Source organism: Camelus dromedarius, chromosome 2 (assembly GCF_036321535.1).
Source record: "Camelus dromedarius isolate mCamDro1 chromosome 2, mCamDro1.pat, whole genome shotgun sequence".
Lineage (NCBI taxonomy): Eukaryota > Metazoa > Chordata > Mammalia > Artiodactyla > Camelidae > Camelus > Camelus dromedarius.
This window is the reverse complement of record NC_087437.1, coordinates 85943990-85964148: the sequence shown is the minus strand read 5'-3', so window position 1 is coordinate 85964148 and position 20159 is coordinate 85943990.

Here is a 20159-nt window from a genome sequence, read left to right as displayed (position 1 = left end):
CAACTTGGAAACAGATGAGATAAACGACAGATGATAACTGTCAACAGGCTTCAGAGGAAATGAAATATTTGAGGAAAATGTGGAAATACTTGTTGATTGTTGTTTAAAAACTTCTTCAGTTCACAATAAGGACATAACTTCCTAGAAATCACTCTTTCCTGCTGTATTTTGTGGAAGGCGAGAGGAATCGTAAGATCAGCTGGCTGCTTCCTCTATCTAATGACAGAGGAATCGTTTACTTTATTTTTCCTTTAGCAGAAAAAGCAGAACCCAATCTTTATGTGGGTGCCTCTCGTATATAGCTTGCTTTCTATCTTCATGTGCCAGACTTACGAAGGATTTTAAATAATTGTTTTTCTGTTTCTGAATAATGAAATAACTAACTTTAAGGAAAGGAAGAGATTGTTTGTACCCAAGTAGATCACTATAGAAGTTTATTGTAGCAGTGTGTTGACTCCATGCCAAACACTGAGCCAAGTGCTTCAAATATACTTTTTTCACTTAAAATGTGGATACTGTGTGTAAAATCCTGATTAAATTGTTTACTTAAATTGTTTACTTATTTATCATTATTTATTTTTTTCTACTTATTTATTATTACAAAGGGAAGCAGAATATGGCACCCTCAAATATGCCACTTTGGCATATTATTTTGAGCTGAACGTAGGTACTTGAGAAACAGCCAGTACAAGAAGGATACTCTGACCCTCCTCTGTCCCCTGAAAGCAGGGAATGAATCTCCCATGTGGAAGGTACTATCTCTGTACCAGGAGGGTAGAAAACATCCTCATCACCAAGGATAGGGAAGTTAGGGCCCAGAGGTTACTTCTTCACCAGTTTACTACGGCAAACCCAAATCCAAACCCCTTTGTCTTGTCAAGTCTTTTCAAATTTATTGTTTGTCTAAAAGGTATAAAAGTTTCCTGCTTTGGTTACTTCTTTGAGTCTTATATTTTTATGGGACTCTGGTACATACAAAATTAAATTTGTTTTTATTTTGTTAATCTGTCTTATGTCAATTTAATTATTAGGCCAGCAAAAGAACCTAGAAGGGAAGAAGGGAGACGTTTTCCACCCATGCATTGTCTTTCTCCATCATTAGAGGGTAAACACTGTCTCCCCAGTATCTAGTGTATCCAGCATGCAGTAAACATGGGGATGTACCCTAGACCTGATCATCCAGCCATCCTGGGGAAGAACTGTTCCAGCAGCAGTGGTTCTCTGTTCTTCCTGAAGGCAGCGCCCAGCGCTCTACTTACTTGTTCAAAAGTCTTATATTTCATTTCAAATAGAATCTATAGTCAAAAGCATATCATTTAAGGCTCCCCAGGGGTCAGGCTCTAACTTACTTGTCTAGTCTGATCTCTCACTATTTTCATACATGTACTTTCCCACTTCTAACTCTTTGCATTTTCATTCCCTTAACTTAAATGCTCCTCGTTGCTCCTGAAATCCTGCTTAGACTGCACGACCACGCCTTGGTTTAAAAGTTCTCTGATTTCCCTGGATAGAAAGAGCTTTCCAGCCTTTGAAACATCAGTAGCTTTTAAAAGCTGTCTCAGGACACTTATCACATGATGTCTTATACCGTTTTATTGCAGTCTGGTCTTCATGTATGTATGTTTTCTTGATACTAGAAGATTACCTTGAGAGAAATAACCACATCCTCCATTCAACCAAGTACAAAGTAATTGTTCAGAATTTATTGAACAAATAACTGGATACATGGAAAAAAGAAGCTTTCAATCAAGACACTATTACATTTGCCCAGAAAAAAATATTTTCTAGAATATGATACTGTCTCTCAACAATGCAGAGCTATCTTCTCTTTATCCCTTTTCGTGATGATTCCCTGAATAATTCTAGTAGTTTAGGGGTTAGATATTGTATGTATTTAACTGGCATGCAAATGATTTGGTTGCATGACTTAAATAAGATAACTAACATAGACCAAGTAAATGTTTATTTCTAGTAATTAGACTATTTTAAAATGTTTAATATCTTCTTATGCAGGTTTATTCAATATTTCTAGAATTATTTGATTGGCTATCAAAAGTGGTAGGTTTTGAAGTTCATTTTTGCCATCATAAAATACAAACTAATTTAGAAACTGAAAATCTATGGTGGGAAAGATATTTTCTGAATTCAGGGAATATGCTAGTTGGTTATGAATATAGATTGAATATATGTACTAGAAATTTTTATGAAGGAATTTATGTAATTTTGAAATGTGTGTCATCTAAAACTTCTCCAAATTATAGGTGAATTGGGAGAGTATATTCAGTAAATAGAATAGCCTATAGTTGGCTCTGAACATAAAGTAAAAGAGAAAAAAAAATTCTGATAACTACATGGATAATTGGGCCAAAATGGGCTATAAAAGAGTAAGCTATGAATATTTATTATTCCATTTCAATATTTTGAAATTGTTGTAATTAATAAAAAAAAGTGCTTGCCTGTAGATTATCTGTAATCACTGCTAAAGGCAGAATTTGAGATTCAAAGGATTGCCCTGTCTGACTGAGACAAAATTTCCATTAAAAACTATTTTTTAAAGAAATTTTTATTAAGTACCTTCCTTGTACCCGGTGACATGTTTTAGGGAAATGAAAATTAATATATTGGATCTGACTTCTAGATGTTTGTAATGCAGATGAAACTGGTACAAAGAGTATTTTCTTTTAGAAGATAGTCCAGGCTCACAGTTTTTATCAAAGCTCCTACTTTGCTTTTCCCATTTCATTCACTACTATATAGGAAAATCATTTTAAAAAGTGACAATTTATATTTCAAGCTTATAAGAACACAGGATTTCTCACAAATGCACATGCTATATAGTTGACTACCCCCCTCCCCCACCCCTGGGGAGCACCACATAGGATACAAATAATTAGGTACTAGCAGAATGCTTGTGAGGGTCTGGGTACTCTTTTCTTTTCTCTTTTCTTTTCTTATCTTTTCTTCTCTTCTCTTCTCTTCTCTTCTCTTCTCTTCTCTTCTCTTCTCTTCTCTTCTCTTCCCTTCCCTTCCCTTCCCTTTCCTTTCCCTTTCTTCCTTCCTTCCTTCCTTCCTTCCTTCCTTCCTTCCTTCCTTCCTTCCTTCCTTCCTTCCTTCCTTCCTTTCTTCCTTTCTTCCTTCCTTTTTTAAAAAAGTGACTGAGAAGTCTGACATAGCAAGACATTGTAAGAACATGTCCCATAGGGAGTCTGTGGAGTCGCAGTGAGGGGTGATGTTCAAATGTTGACTGATTGACATTAATAAAGAGCATGATCCCTTTGGAATAAATTTCTTCCATACCCCTGGATATGCCTCCCAGGAGTTCAATTGTGAATAGACATATGTAACTGAAAACTCAGTAAGGAAGGAAACTGTCTGCAGTTCTGACTCTGAGGATAGGAAAAAGAAGAGAGGACTGTTAGTTTCACCTCATCTTCTACCAGGAGCAGGTGGATAGAAGATGTGGTTACTGAAAGGATTCCGTGAAAAGATCTTTTCCACTGCTTGTCATTTAGAATCCTTACCTGTATGTATGTCAAGCCTTTCAACATATTATTAGTGATGAGCTTACGTTGTAATTATCCTGAGAGATATATGTTTCTAATTAAACTCAGAAGAGGTATAATTGACTAATAACTGACTCTCTCCTGGCAGAAACTTTTGGCCACAGGGAGGGTAGACAAGACATAAGAGAAACAAGGAACTTGAAAGTAGAGGGAACCTCCGAGCAGAGTAGGAAGGCAGAAAAGGAACTCCAGTGTGTACAAGAACAAGCCCTGCCTACTCAGATTTCCTTGGGGCCACAGAGCTCTATTTGCACACATTATCATGAAACTGCAGGAGGTGCATCAGAGACCGAGGGGATTATGTGATCCCAATGCTATGAGTGAGCTCTTGCAGGGGGATTTTGCTTGTACATTCTTGGGATAGGCACCAGAGAAAAGGAGAGAAAAACTGGAGAACAGCTGAAGGAAATGGGAGAAAGATGAAAGTGATATGGGGAAAAAACAAAGCAGATTTTCTAATGAAGATTTGAGGATTTTTGAGAATGAACCAATATGATGTAAGCATTTAGTGGGATTAAGTGGCAACAGATTAGCACTTAAGACTTAGGAGTCCTGCTTTAGGGTTAGAAGACTTTCTGACTTTTCCTCTTTTAAAAATTTTTTTTTGGACTGTCAGTGAAATATATATCATAGTGACAGGACTCCATTCTACATCTGGAGATAATTCTAGAGCTAGCTAGATCCTTAGTGAAAGTCAAATAAGCAACTAATTATATTTTTTTCTATCACAACTGCTTTTGTCCTTTATAAGAAACTATTTCATAATTTTTCTCCTCTCACATATTCCCTGTGCACATTTTTTGCAATATGCAAAATCCTATTATTTTATTCCTAGTCACTGGTAGTTTGTGGCTCTCCTTAACAAGGGCTGACTTATAAAATCCTTCTCCTTAGTTAGCTTGCAGTACCTAATCCCTGGTCCATGGAGCTTCCCAGACATGTGTGTGGACATTATTAGTCTGCCTCTAAGAAGTATTAAGTTTTTGCAAGAATATCAACTCTAATACATAATTTTCCACTTCATATTTGTATGAATCTTATTCCTTAAAATCTGTTCTTATTTTAGTGCTTACTAGTAGACAAGTTGAGGTAGTCAAAAATTTTCCATTAAAGGTATTAGAGTTTCTCTTGTTGACTTTGTGAAATGGTGCTAACTGAAGTGCAACACCTCCAGACAGTCCCCTTGACCCTTTGGCAGGGTCTTGTCATTGAGAGAAGTGTGCCTGTTTCTGTGTCTCAGGTAGCAGAGAGTTACGGTGTGAGCTGTTAGCCGGATGGGTCAGTAACTGGGTGGGAGTACCTGCAGGGCTGCATTTGAACAATCTGCCAGGCAGGGTTCCTTATTGTTCTTTAAAGGTACCATGCTCATTACTGTGGCTAATGATTAGAAAATGAGTGCAGAGAAAAGGGAGAGTCTGCAGATCTTTCAAGACTCCTATTAAAGTTCCTCCTCCATTGTTAAACTTTCTGATCATTCCAGCCCCCTGATCTCTCCATGCTCTGAATGTCTATAACACTTATTATCACATTCTCTCATTGTGGCTTTTAATCATGTGCTGTCCCTATCATTTTCTAAGTGTTTCTGGGTTCCTGTGCTGTATTGCTCACTCTAAGGAAATCTCCCCTTTGACTTCTTTTGGGGAGCTTTAAGCCCTTTATGGGCTTTACCGGAGGGCCACTCCATTAAATTCTGCCTGGATCAATAAGAAGAGATGGTGTTAAATGATACTTTTCTTTTTTAGTTCTTTTTCTTTGAAATGTTTGGAAACAATGTCCGCTTGTCTACTCAGTGTGTTTAGGAAACACTGTAAATTGAGAAAGCCAGTGTCTTGAGAAGTGTGGACTACTTCTTACTTGCATGGGAGAACTGAAACAATGTAAAAGCATGGAGAAGTTGGATTCAACTTCTATTAATTGAAGAAAAGTGAAATACAAAATATCAGGTCAACAAGAACATATCACAATATGTCACTGCCCGACTGGAAAACTGGAATGGGGATTGTCTAAACACATGCCAGCCATCCTTTAGTCTCAGGATGTAGCAGTAAGTACAGAGGGCTTCTCCGTGTCACTGGCATCTATCTAATCATGAGATCTTTGGAGTCTTCAACTTTCTCAGCTTTGAAATGAAGTCAATACATCCCATCTTATTTTTCAATTATTTACTCACTAGACATAATTTTCTGGCCTCACTATGGCCAGAACCCTTTCTAGGGACTAGGGGATCCAGCAGGAGACAAAAGAGATAGTCTTTGCTGTAACACATCTTACATTCTCATGTATTTTTGTGTGTAGTGCTTTGGGGGAGTGGTTATGTAAGTTAAGATGTGCAAAACATCTAGAATATAGATATTCAATAACAATACCTATCATTTATTGAGGCACTACTATGCACTAAGAATTTTACATAAAATTTCCATAACACAATAGTCCATATCTTAAACATGAAAAAACTGATTTGGCAAAAAAATTGATTTGGTAAGAATTAAATGATTTTCAAGAACTTGTAAGTGACACCACCTGGATTAAATATTCACTTCCCTTATTTACCTTCTCTTTCTCCTGGCATTGACTCTGATAAAATACCAGATTGTCAGGTTTATAGCATGTCTACATATTTTAGGAATTATAATCCAACAAGTACCAAATATGAATTTTTGTAATAATGAGCTATAATGGTGGCTCCATTTTGGCAAGACCATACATCTCCTGCATCATTGTATCCCCTACCTCTGGCAGGTTGCCTAAAACTCAAAATTATCTGATGAATGAATGAGTGAATGAATGAATGAATGTGCTGAGTTCTGTGAAGGTTCTTCTGCCTCACTGCTTAACTTTTTATTATCCAAGGATTATTATTGTCAATGCACACTCTGTTTGCTGAGTTAGTCTTTCAGCGACTGGATTTAAACCTCAGCAGAAAGGAGTTCTGTTAAAGTCTGGTAAAGGTTATGTTTTACTGCCATAAACTCAAGTGATACATTTTCAGCAGGTATATGATGGCAGCAGTGCAGTGGGCATGGCTTGCAAAATTCCCATTTCCCAAGGGAATTGTGCTCTGAGGGGTAAAGATGTTCAGCCTGGCCTGGAAGAAGTTCTGCCAAGTCTCCAGTGCCTCCAAATAGCAGCTACTCAAATTTCTTTCACCTCAACCACCTCATTTTGAAACTACCTGTGTAATCATGAAAAATACTTCCAGTTTCTCTGATCATTTTGCTCCAGGTGTAGTTTGTTTATGACAGCAGCTCTTTCTTGCTCCTTATCCATGGGTCGTGTGATAATGACTAGGTATTCCACATGCATTGCAGGGGTGAAAGTACAACCAGTCTTTATTATGCATGTGTTGTCATTTTCCTGTTATATAAAACCAGCAGGAACTGAGTGTGGTAGGCCTGGAAAGGGCCTCTTAACACAAGAGCTTATTATTATTATTATTTTAATGCTCAGATCATTCCTATTGCTAGCCATCAGTTGCCTAATTGACTGTGATAAATGACAGGCAAAAATCAGGTGTTCAAATAAAAATGATGTGTTAAGCACCTACTATGTGCAAGGCAGATAGGTACTTATTGCATGGATGCTGGATTAAGGCTCGAACACTTGAAAAGTTTAAAAAAAAGTTTGGATACCAAGCTCTATTCTCCATGTGGTGGGAACTTGCTCTTACAATGTGGCACAGGGTAGGGTTTTGATATATTTTAATGAAATGAATAAAGCATAGCATTAGAATTCAGATCTATAAATTTCAACTGGATGAATGGTAATGATCAGTTTTCTAGAAGTTTAGGTGAAGGAATGTTACATTCAGGCCTAGTTAAAACTCAAATGTAATAATAATGTCTGTCTGTCTGTCTATCGATCGATCTATCTATTTATGTATCAATCTATATTTGAAGTTTGCAAGGAGTTTGTGTTTATAATTTTATTTTGATCCTATTAACATGCCTGGGAGCCAGGTGGTGGGACAGATATTATTCATTTTGCAGATTAAATGGCAGCCAATGTAACTGTAGGGATGGGAAACTTTTCCCTTCTTCCCCACTAGCTTCATTGGCTGGCCTAATAATTAAACTGACATAAGACAGATTAACAGGAGAAAAAGAAATTTCATATGTGTGGAAACCCCATGAAAGTAAGAAACTCTCAAGCAGTCAGGTAATTGAGACTCGTATACCATCCTGAGCTAAGGAGAAGGGAATAGAGGCCTGGGGCCTCAAAGGGAAGGAAGACAATTCATAGGAAGCCGGGAAGAGCAAATGTTAGGTGAACAAATGTTGCCATGTCATGCAGATAAGTCTTTCTGCTATAAAAAGGTATTCCTGGTAATAGCTCTCTTCCTGGTACAGGTCCCCTATGTAAATTCTTTTAGGCAGTTAAAAGGGAGGTAAAAAGCTCTTACTGAGTCTGCTGGGCTCCAGTTATCTTCAGCTTGAAATAATCCACATGCCAAAGTGGCACATTCTGGAGTGGTGTATTCTGCTTCCCCTCATAACTTCTACAAACGTCATAGCTGGTACATTCCAAAGTTGGACTCCGTTCATGTTATTCCCAGTCCAGTGCTCCTTCTGTCACAACACTGTGTCATCTTCCACTTCAGTAGTAGAATTTCACTAAAATGGCATGGATGCTCTAGATGTAAGTTGCCTTCAGTTGCTACCCTAGCATATGGAGGAACATACTTGCAATCAATCTTCCAGTCTCTCAGATGAGCATCTCCAAACACTGAATGTGTGTGCCTTCAAAAGAAAAGCCATGCCTATCAATGATTGAAGAATCCAAATGGGTCTTTCTAGACGTTATTGGGTAGTTTAGATTAGGTGTATGTGGAATCAGTGAGTAGGGAACTAGGTGAGGGTTGAAAGGAAGAACATGAGTCTGAATATATTGGGCAGATCATGCAAATGACACAGCCATTCATTCACAAATGATTCTTGGGGCAGTGATTGCATAAACCACACAGAGGGGCATCAAGCCTTCCCCAGTTAGCTTGCCGATAAAAATTGTCTCTTAAGTGTGTTTTAGTCCATATGGTAGAGCACACTCCTGGCAAGAGTGCTTTCTAAATAGCAGGCTTCTTTTTAGGGAACTGGAGCAGATTTTACAGGTCATAACCTGCCTGGTGCCCCAGGGCAGGTGTATTACTTTGCAACAAGAAGTTGACACTTAACTCTACCTGGCCTCAGAAGCCATTCAGTGGTAGAAGCCAAGCAATTTCACATATTTCAACCTAATGTACCTTCAAGCCTCAAGGCTGCCTTGCTCTGTCTCTTGAATATCATCTCTTGTGCAAAATCAAGCTCCTTAACCGTCTGGCAAGGATGCTCTAAGGAAATGGGATGATAGAACTCTGATGTTTCTTTTACAGGAATCACTCTGCTCCCCAGCAAGTTGGCCTAGTGGGACTGAAAGGGCTGTCATCTTATCAGCTCAGACTAGACCTGGGGTAATTATCTTTATTGCCTTTTGCACACAAGTTGTTCCTGCTCATGTGACAAAGCAAAGTGAATATAAGCAAAATTTGTATATATATATGGTTTGGTCCTGCAGACCTGGTATTTTCAACAAGAAAGTAAATTTGGAGATGATGCTAGGTGCCTTTTTCTTTGTGTTTGAATTCAAAGGTCTGTTTAAGGAAAAATGGCAGGATCCTGTAAAATATTAACTTTGTCTATCTTACTTTTGCCCTCTATTTCTATTCAAGTCATTTTAAACAAGGATTTTGAAAGAAATTTGCCTTTTCTTATTTCAAAGATAAACCTTAACATTCTTGACATGATTACTCTGTTTTTAAATATCATCCCTTGAGGCAGTGAGACCTGTACCTTCTTGTGCATCAGCCTTTAGTGTCCCCTGTCCTCATGTCATGTGCCCTGATGGGAAATCTCTTCTGTTCATCATGCCTATTGGAATACCACTTGTGTTTTCTAAACAGCTTTTCCTGACATTTAAGGTCCTCACTATTCTCACACTGTGTCATACAGATTAGCACTTTATATACATTATTGTTTTCCATTTCATATGAGTTCAGTCTGCTTTTAAAGCCAGAATATCAGCTATGTTGCTGTGATTTTGTTCACAAGAGAGGCACAGGTCCACGGGATGCTAGAGCTGATTGTCTGGCCCAGTCCTCTTCCTTCATCATTGAGAAAACTGAAACCCAGTGTAGGTTAAGATCCTATTCTAGATGCTTGGAGAGTTGGTGGCAGAATCAAGACCGTAGAAGTAGTTACAGAGCCCTCTGAGTATCAGTCCACTGCCTTACATGCCATAGGTGTTCAGTAATTGCATGATGTGGATGTACTGACTTATCCAGCGCTTATTCAGCTGCTAGAAGAAGCTATTTTTGGTTTGTCATGTTTATAAACACATATTTACTTAAATATATATGTAAATAAATATATACCTTGAACAGAACATTAACTTCACTGGGCTCATTTCCTTAATATATGTATGTATGTGTGTGTATGTGTGTGTGTATATTAAGATATAATTTTTTTTCTCCCATAAGGGTATGTGGCATGAGAATAGAATATTTAAGTCTGATGTACAGGAGGTACATACTTCATTGCTCCAAGGGATGATATTTAAAAACAGAATACTAATGGACTAATAATGCAACTTCTTGGTGAATTTCAGAGGTTCCAAATTGTATTAGGAATGTTGGGGTATGTCCTTGAAACCAGAAAAGGCAATCGCTTTCAAAACCTTTGTTTTAGATGATTTGAATAGAAATATGGGACAAAATTATGTGAGGAAAAAAGAAAATATCTACATAAAGTCAGGAGCTTCATCACATTTGAAATATAGCATTCAATCTTTTGACCCTAATGCATTTTAGCATAATATCACTTTTTCTTATGTTAAAATTTTGAGTAATTCTAAAAATATCAAAGTTTGCTAGAAAAATGTCATGGAAGGTGGCCACATTAAACAACATTAAATTAACATTAAATGTTATTACAATATTAAATGCTATTAAAATGAAAATTTAGTTGAGGATTTAGAGTGGTAATAAAATCATTATCTCAGGTAACTTCTGTTTCAGTTGATAAACTTCAATTAAAACAGCTCAAGGGTAGAAATTGTTTGGGAGATACAGGTAAGAAGATTCCTGGGTCATTGACCAAACATCATGGATGTTAAATCGGAAACATTGGTTCAGGCTTAGAGTTGAAGTTCTGATTCCATTATTTGATGTTATGCCAAGAGCAGGGACTCTCTGGTGAAGGTTTTTGTTTGCTTGTTTATTTGTTGTTATTTTTAAACTTTAAATTATTTTTATTTAGAATAGTGTAACACTTCAAAACTGGTGAGAGATTTTGGAGTTAACTTTTACAGTTTTCTGTCTAGTTGTATCGTATTTGTTAACCAAAATTTGAGAAACAGAGAACTGATTGAAATAAAAATGTGTTTTGGGTGGAGGGGTCTCAGGACTACAGCTGAGGAGATACAGATTCAATAAGCATTTAAATTATGTTCTGCTGGACTACAAAATGAGGGAGGCATATAAAGGCAAAAACTGCAAGGTTACAATTAGTTACATGAGTTGTTTATCAAAAATTGGAGTGGTAAGCGTGCTTGTTAAGTGAAGATTGGTTGGGGTCCAAAATGGTTGCATAGTTACAAGGAGGAACAATCTTGAGACACAGAGTTGCAGCTAGCAGATGTATTAAAAACAGCTGGTGTCCCTGGGTTAGGTACAGTTCACAGAAAGTTCAGTTTCTCAGTGGTGCTGGGACGTGTCTGAAACCAGATTCTCAATGGCTGCTGGACTCTAACTTTCCATGCTTGAACTGTGATTAATCCATTATCATTTCAATTTGTCATCACACTACAAAGTGGATAGTTTAGAACTGATTATCCCTATAGTTAACACTTCTATTCACAAGACTATTACTAGCAGTAAAATGTTTTTCTGACCTCTATTGTACAGATTTATAAGATGATCCTGAGGAAAATGCCAGAAGACCCTTTTTCTCCTAGTGGCTAGTATGGGGAACTTTCCGCAAGTTACTGAATTCTCATTGTTCTAAGTTTTGACAATGTGCATGCAAAGTATGCCTCTATAAAGGCACACACGCATGCCTACTTAAGGTAGGTGCTGAATATTCTGTAATCAAGGCAAAATATTTCAGAAGTTTCACATAACTCAAGATGTTAATATTAATAGGTCAACTTAGTGCCTCAAAAGAAAGGATCACACTTCACTCACTTCTCTCAAAAACAAACAAACAAACAAACAAACAACTGGACCCCTGTCTTTGCTTTTAGGATTGGACTAGTTGTGATGTGCAAGGCATGAAAAGGTACTCACTCTAGTAATTTACTACACCTGGAGTTTTCCCCAAGGCCTAGAACCTATTAGTTCTAATTTCTTTAGAGAAGCTTTGGGGAATTAGCTTTGAATTAGGGTTCCTCCTGATCTCTCTAATGTAGATGAATCCTGGAATCTGATTTACACTTAGGAGGGTAATCCATAATACTAAATTATAGTCTGAACATTTATAGCAAAAATAGGCCTTTTGAACATTACTCCTGTTGAGTTCTTACCCTTGGGCTCTGGAATTGACATGAACTTCTGAAGGCATAGAATATTGTACTAAGAGTATAACCCACCTTTTATGGATGGACTGGTTGGCTCTTCCCAAGTTAAGTTCTTTGGAAGTAGATGCTTAGTTGGAATTTGTGTTACAAGTGTTTATTGGGGATCTATACTCATGCAAAAAAAGTGGAAGAATGGTGCAGAATGGAAAAGAGAAAGATGAACTTTGAGGTAGGGCTAACAAAGCTGCAGTCTGTCCAGTGAAGAGTTCTGGAGAGTGTAATTGCTCATGGGGGTGCTCCCTGCTGGGATGTTGGGCCACCATCTCCCCCATTGCTGGATGTGGGCTGTCTTAGGAGGATGTGTCCTTGAGCAAGATGGCTCTCTGTAGCTGACATGGACAGGTTCTTGGAACTGGAATGTGCTGTCAGCTGGGGGCTGTCTGTTGACTCCATTCTCTGCAGCTGAACAAAAAGAGTCATGTATCTAAGTCTATCATTCTTTTCTTTTATATAAACTTCTATAAATGAGATGTTCTTATTATTAGAAATTCTGCTAATCCTTTGCTATACCTTTCAGAAGTCAGAAGGGTTTATTGCTTAGAGTTTGAGGAGCTGACAATTTATACCATAAATTGTAGTACTTTAGAAGCAAAGTGATTATAGTCTTAGTATAACCTACTGATTTTACAGAGATGACAGTAAGGTCCATAATGATTACATGGCTTGATCAACATTAAACATCTTGTTAGACTCAGGATAAGGATTAGACCCAAGAAGTCTTAGATTATGATCCAAACTGTACTCTGCCTATAATATCCTTATATTTTAAAACTACCCACCCTTTAAATTATTTATTTATTTTCCTTGGTATTTTGATCATAATCATGAACAAGAATTAGTGTACGAAGAAGTGATGCCCTTGGGTATTACCCACGTTGCTGTTTACTTCAGTGATGGAAGGAGTGGTGACCTCTAGAAAAGTAACAAAGAGATGCACAGGCTTGAAATATTCAGTTAAGGTGTTTCTTATCTGAAAATATCCTCTTAAATAAAACACCATTTCAGTAATTAGCACTCCAATGTACAAAAGGGCAACATTACCAAAAGGAAATTACAAAACATTAAATTAACATATCAAAAGATCAAAAACTGTCCTTAAAAAGCATAGCCCTTAAAGACAGGCATAAATGATTAGCAATGAGGTCACACTTAGGTTAATAGTGTATTTGGAGTACAGTTTGGGACTTTAACAAAAGATACATTTCTCAGGACTATGTTAAACAATCTTACTCAAATAGGAAGGAAATAAGAGTTTCTGTCACTAAACACTGCTTTCCTGCCCCACAATCTCCTTTTTCCACATGAATCAAGCCCTAAGGAAAAGCTAGTTCTGATAAAATACCCTTGTCATTTTCAGTGCATGATAGTGCTATGTGATTTATTTGGGGGCACTCTACCTTTTTGATAAAATAATTCTCTTTGTTATTAAAAGTCAGAAGTTCGATCTTACATCTCAGGATCTGAGTGAAGAGAGGTCTCGGGCTCAAAGCAGCTCAGAGTTTAAGGTTAGAGTAATTGGGAAACTGAAGTTTCTGGACTTAAAGGAGTTCAGGCTTAGGCTCTAAGATTCTAGGACCTAGGTCTTGGGAGGATTGAAGAGGGTTTTGTGGACTGAAAGTAGAAGAATTTATCCCTGAATGATGTGATCAAATATGTTTATTTGGGTTTTGGAGCATACTCTTTATAATAATTAGAAATACAAGTGGTATTTCTACCACTTTCTATAATAATTAGAAATACAAGTGGTATTGTTTGCTTATTTATTTTTTACTTATGGCATTAACAGAATATAGCTTTAAATATAAAGTTTGATCTAGATTTGTAAATTAAATTAATATACATTTGAATAATCCTTTCGTAACTTCATACCTTGTAGGTTATTAAAATCATTCTTTTAAATGTGAAATCACTACACTTCTAGATCATTTTCAACAAGGAATTCTAGGCATCTATGATAATGCACTCTATGCTGTTTATAAACATAAACATTCCTTGAACATTTTAGAATACTTGCCTGTCCCACAAAGTTTTCCTGGCAGTTCCTCCTTACCTAAGCCATCCACTGGACTCCATACCATGCCTCAGTTCTACCCTAATCCAGTGGATTAGGAGAGTTGCTCACTCAGCTATCAGTGTGCTTTGTAGTTCTTCATCCAAAGAATAGACTCAACTCTCAGTTACCAACAGTGAAAGCAGCAAATAGACTGCAGTTTTAACGAACAACTTATTAAGAACATGTGGATTTGGGGGAAAATTACAATAGATTAATTTACACCACTCAAGACCAAATCCAGGCCCATTTTTATTTATTTATATGTTTTTTAAGAAAGAAATGGAAAATTTTATTCAAGCCAAATTGAGGATTATAACCTGTGAATAGCATCTCAGGAAGCTCCAAGAACTGTTCCACCCACTGGAAGTCAGGGCACAGTTATGTAAGGTTTTTGAGACGGAGGGCTGTACACTAAGAGAAACATTACTGAAAGTTTATACCATCCAGACCTAAGCATCATGGTGCAGGCCTGTCTTTAAGGTGCTTGTAAAATGTGTTTTCACCTTTTCTCTTGATAATATCATCTGGGAGCACCAGTTGACCTTCCTCCCTCCAAAAACTGTTTTCTCTACCATGTCTGTGCTACCTTAATTTCAGGCTCCATCCAAACACAAGACTCCAAATGAAAAGAAAGCTCTATTGTTACTTTTAACTATGAGCTCCATCTCCCAAATCTTCTGCATCCTTGCACTGGCATCTTCCAAGTAATATTAAAAGCAATATTAATGATGGTATTCCCATTGATTTGAAGGAAATTCTACCTCTACTCACACGGTATAGCCTTGAACTCTGTTCACACACTAGAAATCTCTGCATCGATCCACTTTGAGTTAATCACTTTTAGGTAACATTACACTTACGATAACCGCAATCTGACTTACCTTCTGTTGTCAGATTCAGTTCAGTTCAACTCCATTTCACTTTGGTCATTTAGCTACCTGCAATCTTCCCCATATCAGCTCTGAATACCCTTCGAACTACCACTTAGACAAGTATGCAAATACATCTTTATGAACAGATAAGTTTTGTATGTATACGTATTTGTCAAAATGCTTACTACAAGAGCATTATTTCTCCCAACTAAGCAACACAGTTTTCAGAATCAGTACTCTGCTAAAATACATACCCTAGTGAAATGATCACACCACTACATTTTTTTAGTGTGAAGCATCTGCATTCATATTATTTCACTTCATTCAGATCTCTTCCATAAACAGGGAAACAAAATAAAGCAAATACTACTTGCAGCTTTTAAATGGTAGCTTTTGTGGTCTGCTGACCAAAGGCTCATGAAAGTCTGTTTCCAGAATTCCTTGCTGCTCTAGTTGTCTACTTAGAGAACTCTCAAAAAGTATACATTAATATTTGGATGGTTAAAGCTTCTGTGGAAGCTACCCCTAAAATTGTGAATATTTCAAATACAGACTTTCAAGATCCTCATTTCTACAGAACACAGCATTTTGGCCTCTTTAATGAAGTGGAAATGGGGAAAATATTTTTAAATTATTGTGGGATCCATGAAGTTTTATTTGCATTAAAATAACATTTCTACAGTCTTTTGCAGTTTATAGAGCAAGTGTCCACTAGATGGTTGATGTACAAGCATTTTAAACTGTAATTTATAAAAATCAGTAGATTGTTAATCATATGTATCCATTAATTTTTGCTTTGTAATAAAACATCTTACAATTTAGTGGCTTAAAACACAGTAATTCACTTAACTTATGATTCTATGGGTTGGCAGTTTGTGCTGAGCTCAGCTGGGCGGTTCTACTAATGTGGTCAGGCTCATCTGATCTCTGCTTGGCTCGTATTTGTATCTGTAATCTGGATTAGTTGTTGGATTGCCTGGTCTAAGATAGCTTGGCTTGGGGCAGTTCATCTCTGGTCTATGTGGTTTTTCATCATCCATCAGGCTACTCTGGGCTTTTTCACTAGGTGATGATAGTGGGGTTTCCAGGAGTAGTAAGAGAACAACTCTCAATTCACAAGCATTTTTCAACCTTCTACTTGTATCTTGTTTGCTAACATCCCATTGGTCAAAACAAATCACATGGTTTAGCTCAGCACCAGAGTGACAGGGCACTGAAAGTTATATGGCAAGCCATCAAAGGCAGAGAGAGGGGAATTTTTGTAATCAATGTAGTATAGTGTACAACAATGCATTGCTTCATATGTAGGTTGATGCTCACTGCTCACTACACCTAAATAATTGTGCATAAGTATTCTACCACAGTAAGGTGATAAATACTTCATTAAACCTTTTTGATTCAAAGTCCTTTTCTTCATTTAGTCACTTTCAGTGATTAAAACCCAACTGAAAATTCTCCTTGTGACTCTGGACTATGTATTTGTAGGAGAGCGTAGGAAAACACTGTATTTGCACTCCCATACATACATATTCCATTCTTTATTACTGTGTTTTCTACTCAGAAACTGGTAATTGGGTGGATTAAAAAAACGGTACCTTAAAATGAATGTTCACCCACTATGTTGGCAAGAAAGAGCAGCTGGCGAGAGTTCTGCTCCATGCTGATAATGGTAATTTCCAAGTGTAAAACCTTCTAATAAAACTATTTGATAGCTTAACATCTTAGTATTTCTTCCTTTGTAGTGCTGCCAACAGTTGTCATAGACATTCTTTGAACACAAACATTTTCCATCCCAATATTTTTAACTTGGGCAAGATTTCATGTCATTTATATTCTTTTTCCAAATTAGTGATGATTTCTTAGTCTTGGAGGTTATTTGGAAGTACAATGTGATGATGTGATGATATGTTTCTAGAGAGATATAATCATCACATAAAAAAGAAAAATAATAACCTTACTCATGAAAATGATTTCCAGATATTTTGATAATTAAATTGCAGCAACCATGTAAAAGTTACAATAAGAAGAAACTTAATTCCTGTGACAAGATGACTTGCATTGCTGTTTAAATATGTATTAAATTCTGTTTATACATTAATATGCTATACTTTTATTTGCTTTTATTTCAGTCTGCAAAAGATGACACAAAGTAAGAGTAAGTTTTATCTTAACTTTTGTTAAAAGGAATTCTTAGTATTCTTTAAACAAACTGAAATTAGAAGTGGAAATTATGTATATATATATGTGCATGTGTTTATATGTATTTGTGTATATATGTCTGTCTGTCTATCTGTCTATCTTTAGCAAGATTGGGAGGAAAGGCACATTGAACACTTTCTCAGTTTATCCTTCTATTTTCAGATGAACTGTATTTAAGTGAGGCGTTATTTACAGGATGTAATCTGATGAAGATTCATCCTATTTGTAAACAGCATGCCCAGGAGACTATAAGAAAACCTATGTGTAAAATAATTGAGAATATCAGAGTTCCAAGCTTGGTTATACTAAACTGTGATGTAACATTTTTTTGCTCACTCATTTATTAAATATCAATGTTATGTGCCAGGCATTATGCTAAGTATGGATAAATCACACTGCTTGTCCAGGTAAGATGAGTGGCATGCTTAAGATAAGACTTCCAAACCGCTCTGCTTGCCTCCTTTAGAAAGGAAATAAGGACCATGTAGCAAAAAACAATGTTACTAACAAAGTGTGATTTTCAAAGAGAATTATAAATGTCTATTTTTAAACATTTTGTAATTTTAGGGACGTATATTGTGTATAGTGATGTATGTAACACTAAAGAATTATAAAACCAAAGAGAAAAATGAGGTATTAGATTCCTTCTATGTCTTTTTGAAATTCAGGTATGTTTCCTCATTAATTATGATTGAAGTGCATTTTTTCACCCTTAAAACTTACGATGGCTTCCTATTGCCTTGGAATAAAGTCTTAAATGCTTACCAAATCAGTAAGGACTTTTATCTGATCTAATCTCAAACGTTCCATTTCCTTCTTCTACTACATCATTTTGCAAGCTCTAAACAGATTCATATTTACATTTTTCCTACATATTGTATGATTTATCACTCTTTAATTTTGTAGTGTTCTGCCCTTTGCATGGAATCTCTTCCTTCTAATTTTCCACCCATCTATCTCCTTTTTAGAATTAAAAGCATAGTTTGACTATCACCTGCTTAAAAATGTTTCGCTCAGTTCACATGTCATAAGAGCTTCTCTCATACAGTAGATATTTATTAAGTATTTGTTGAATAATTGAATTATACCAAATATTTTACTTAGTACTTACTTAGTTTGAGGTTACATTATATATAACCATTGTATCTTTCTCTCATCCATAAGTTTGTAAATTCTATGAGAGATGGGACTATGTACTAATCAAGACCTAGTACAGTCTCCTCCTTCTAATACAAGGTTAAGAATAAATCAAATTCAGGGCAGTTTCTAAAATTGGAGTGTTGATAAACTGTTATCACATGACTAGAGAAAGGGAAAGGAATTTTGGAAGTCAGTGATAATGCCGTGGGCAGAAGGCATTCCACTCCATTAAGTTTACTGTTTCTTCAGTGGGAATACATTTCTGAGATGGCCTGGACCACCTTCTTCTTTGGGTCTCTGTTGAATTCTCCCTCTTCATCTGTGAAGTCTTCTTGTTTCAGATTAAACTGTGTTGCCACAGTTTTCCTCTTCTGCAAATATGGGTGATAGTATTTGTTTTGATGACCTCAGAGGCTTGCTATGAGGATCAAGTATAGTAGGATATTCACAGACATCTGTACACACAAAGCTGTATTATCCCTAACCTCCTTAGAACTGGCTTTACGTTTTCCCAAGGCCGTAGTAGGGAGCCAGGGTTTTGACATATTACAGAAAATTCTTACTTTTTCTAGGGGAGAAGAGGACTCTTCATAAAGGGTTCTCATCAATCTACTTAACTGGTTTCCTGACTTCTGTTTACTCTTTTTGATGCATCCTTCTTTTCTTCACAGAGATGATCAACATTTGTAATGATAGATTTGCTTATTTACTTATTTTATATCTTAAAAGGCTGTAGATTTGATGAAAGTGTAAATTATTCATGACCTTACTACTAATAAACAATATTTATAAATGCTCAATATATTCTTTTTTTAATTGAAGCATAGTCAGTTTACAGTATGTCAATTTCTGTGTACAGCATAATGTTTCAGTCCTACATACACATACATATATTTGTTTTCATATTCTTTTTCATTATAGGTTACTACAAGATTTTGAATATAGTTTCCTGTGCTCTACAGAAGAAACTTGTTGTTTATCTATTCTATATAGAGTAGTTAATATTTGCAAATCGTGAACTTCCAATTTATCCCTTCCCAACCTCTTTCCACCTGGTAGCCATAAGTTTGTTTACTATGTCTGTTATTCTATTTCTGTTTTGTAGATAAATTCATTACTGTCTTCTTTTTTATTTTTTTAGATTCCGCATATAAGTGATATCATAATTTTTCTTTCTCTTTCTGGCTTACTTCACTTAGAATGATGATATCCAGGTCCATCCATGTTTCTGCAAGTGGCATTATTTTATCCTTTTTTATGGCTGAGAAGTATTCCATTGTATAAATATACTACAGCTTCTTTATCCAGTCATCTGTCGATGAACATTTAGGTTGTTTCCCTGTCTTGGCTATTGTAAATAGTGCTTCTGTGAACATTGGGGTGCATGTATCTTTTCAAATTAGAGTTCTCTCTGAATATATACCCAGGAGTGGGATTGCTGGATCATATATGGTAAGTCTATTTTTAGTTTTCAATACATTCTTACCAAAGGACAAAAGCAAACTAGGATCAGTAGGATTCCAATTTTAAAATGAAGAATCATATAACTTTCTAAAAATACTCATTCTGAATTCCAACCTGAAAGATTTTGATTTTGTGGTTTGGTCTGGGATCTAGGCATCTGCATTTTAACCCATCCTCTTCCCTACATGATTCTGAATTGAATGATCCACAGTATTTCCTTGATAAATAATGACAGGGTGGTGCATTTCATGCATTTTGTATGGG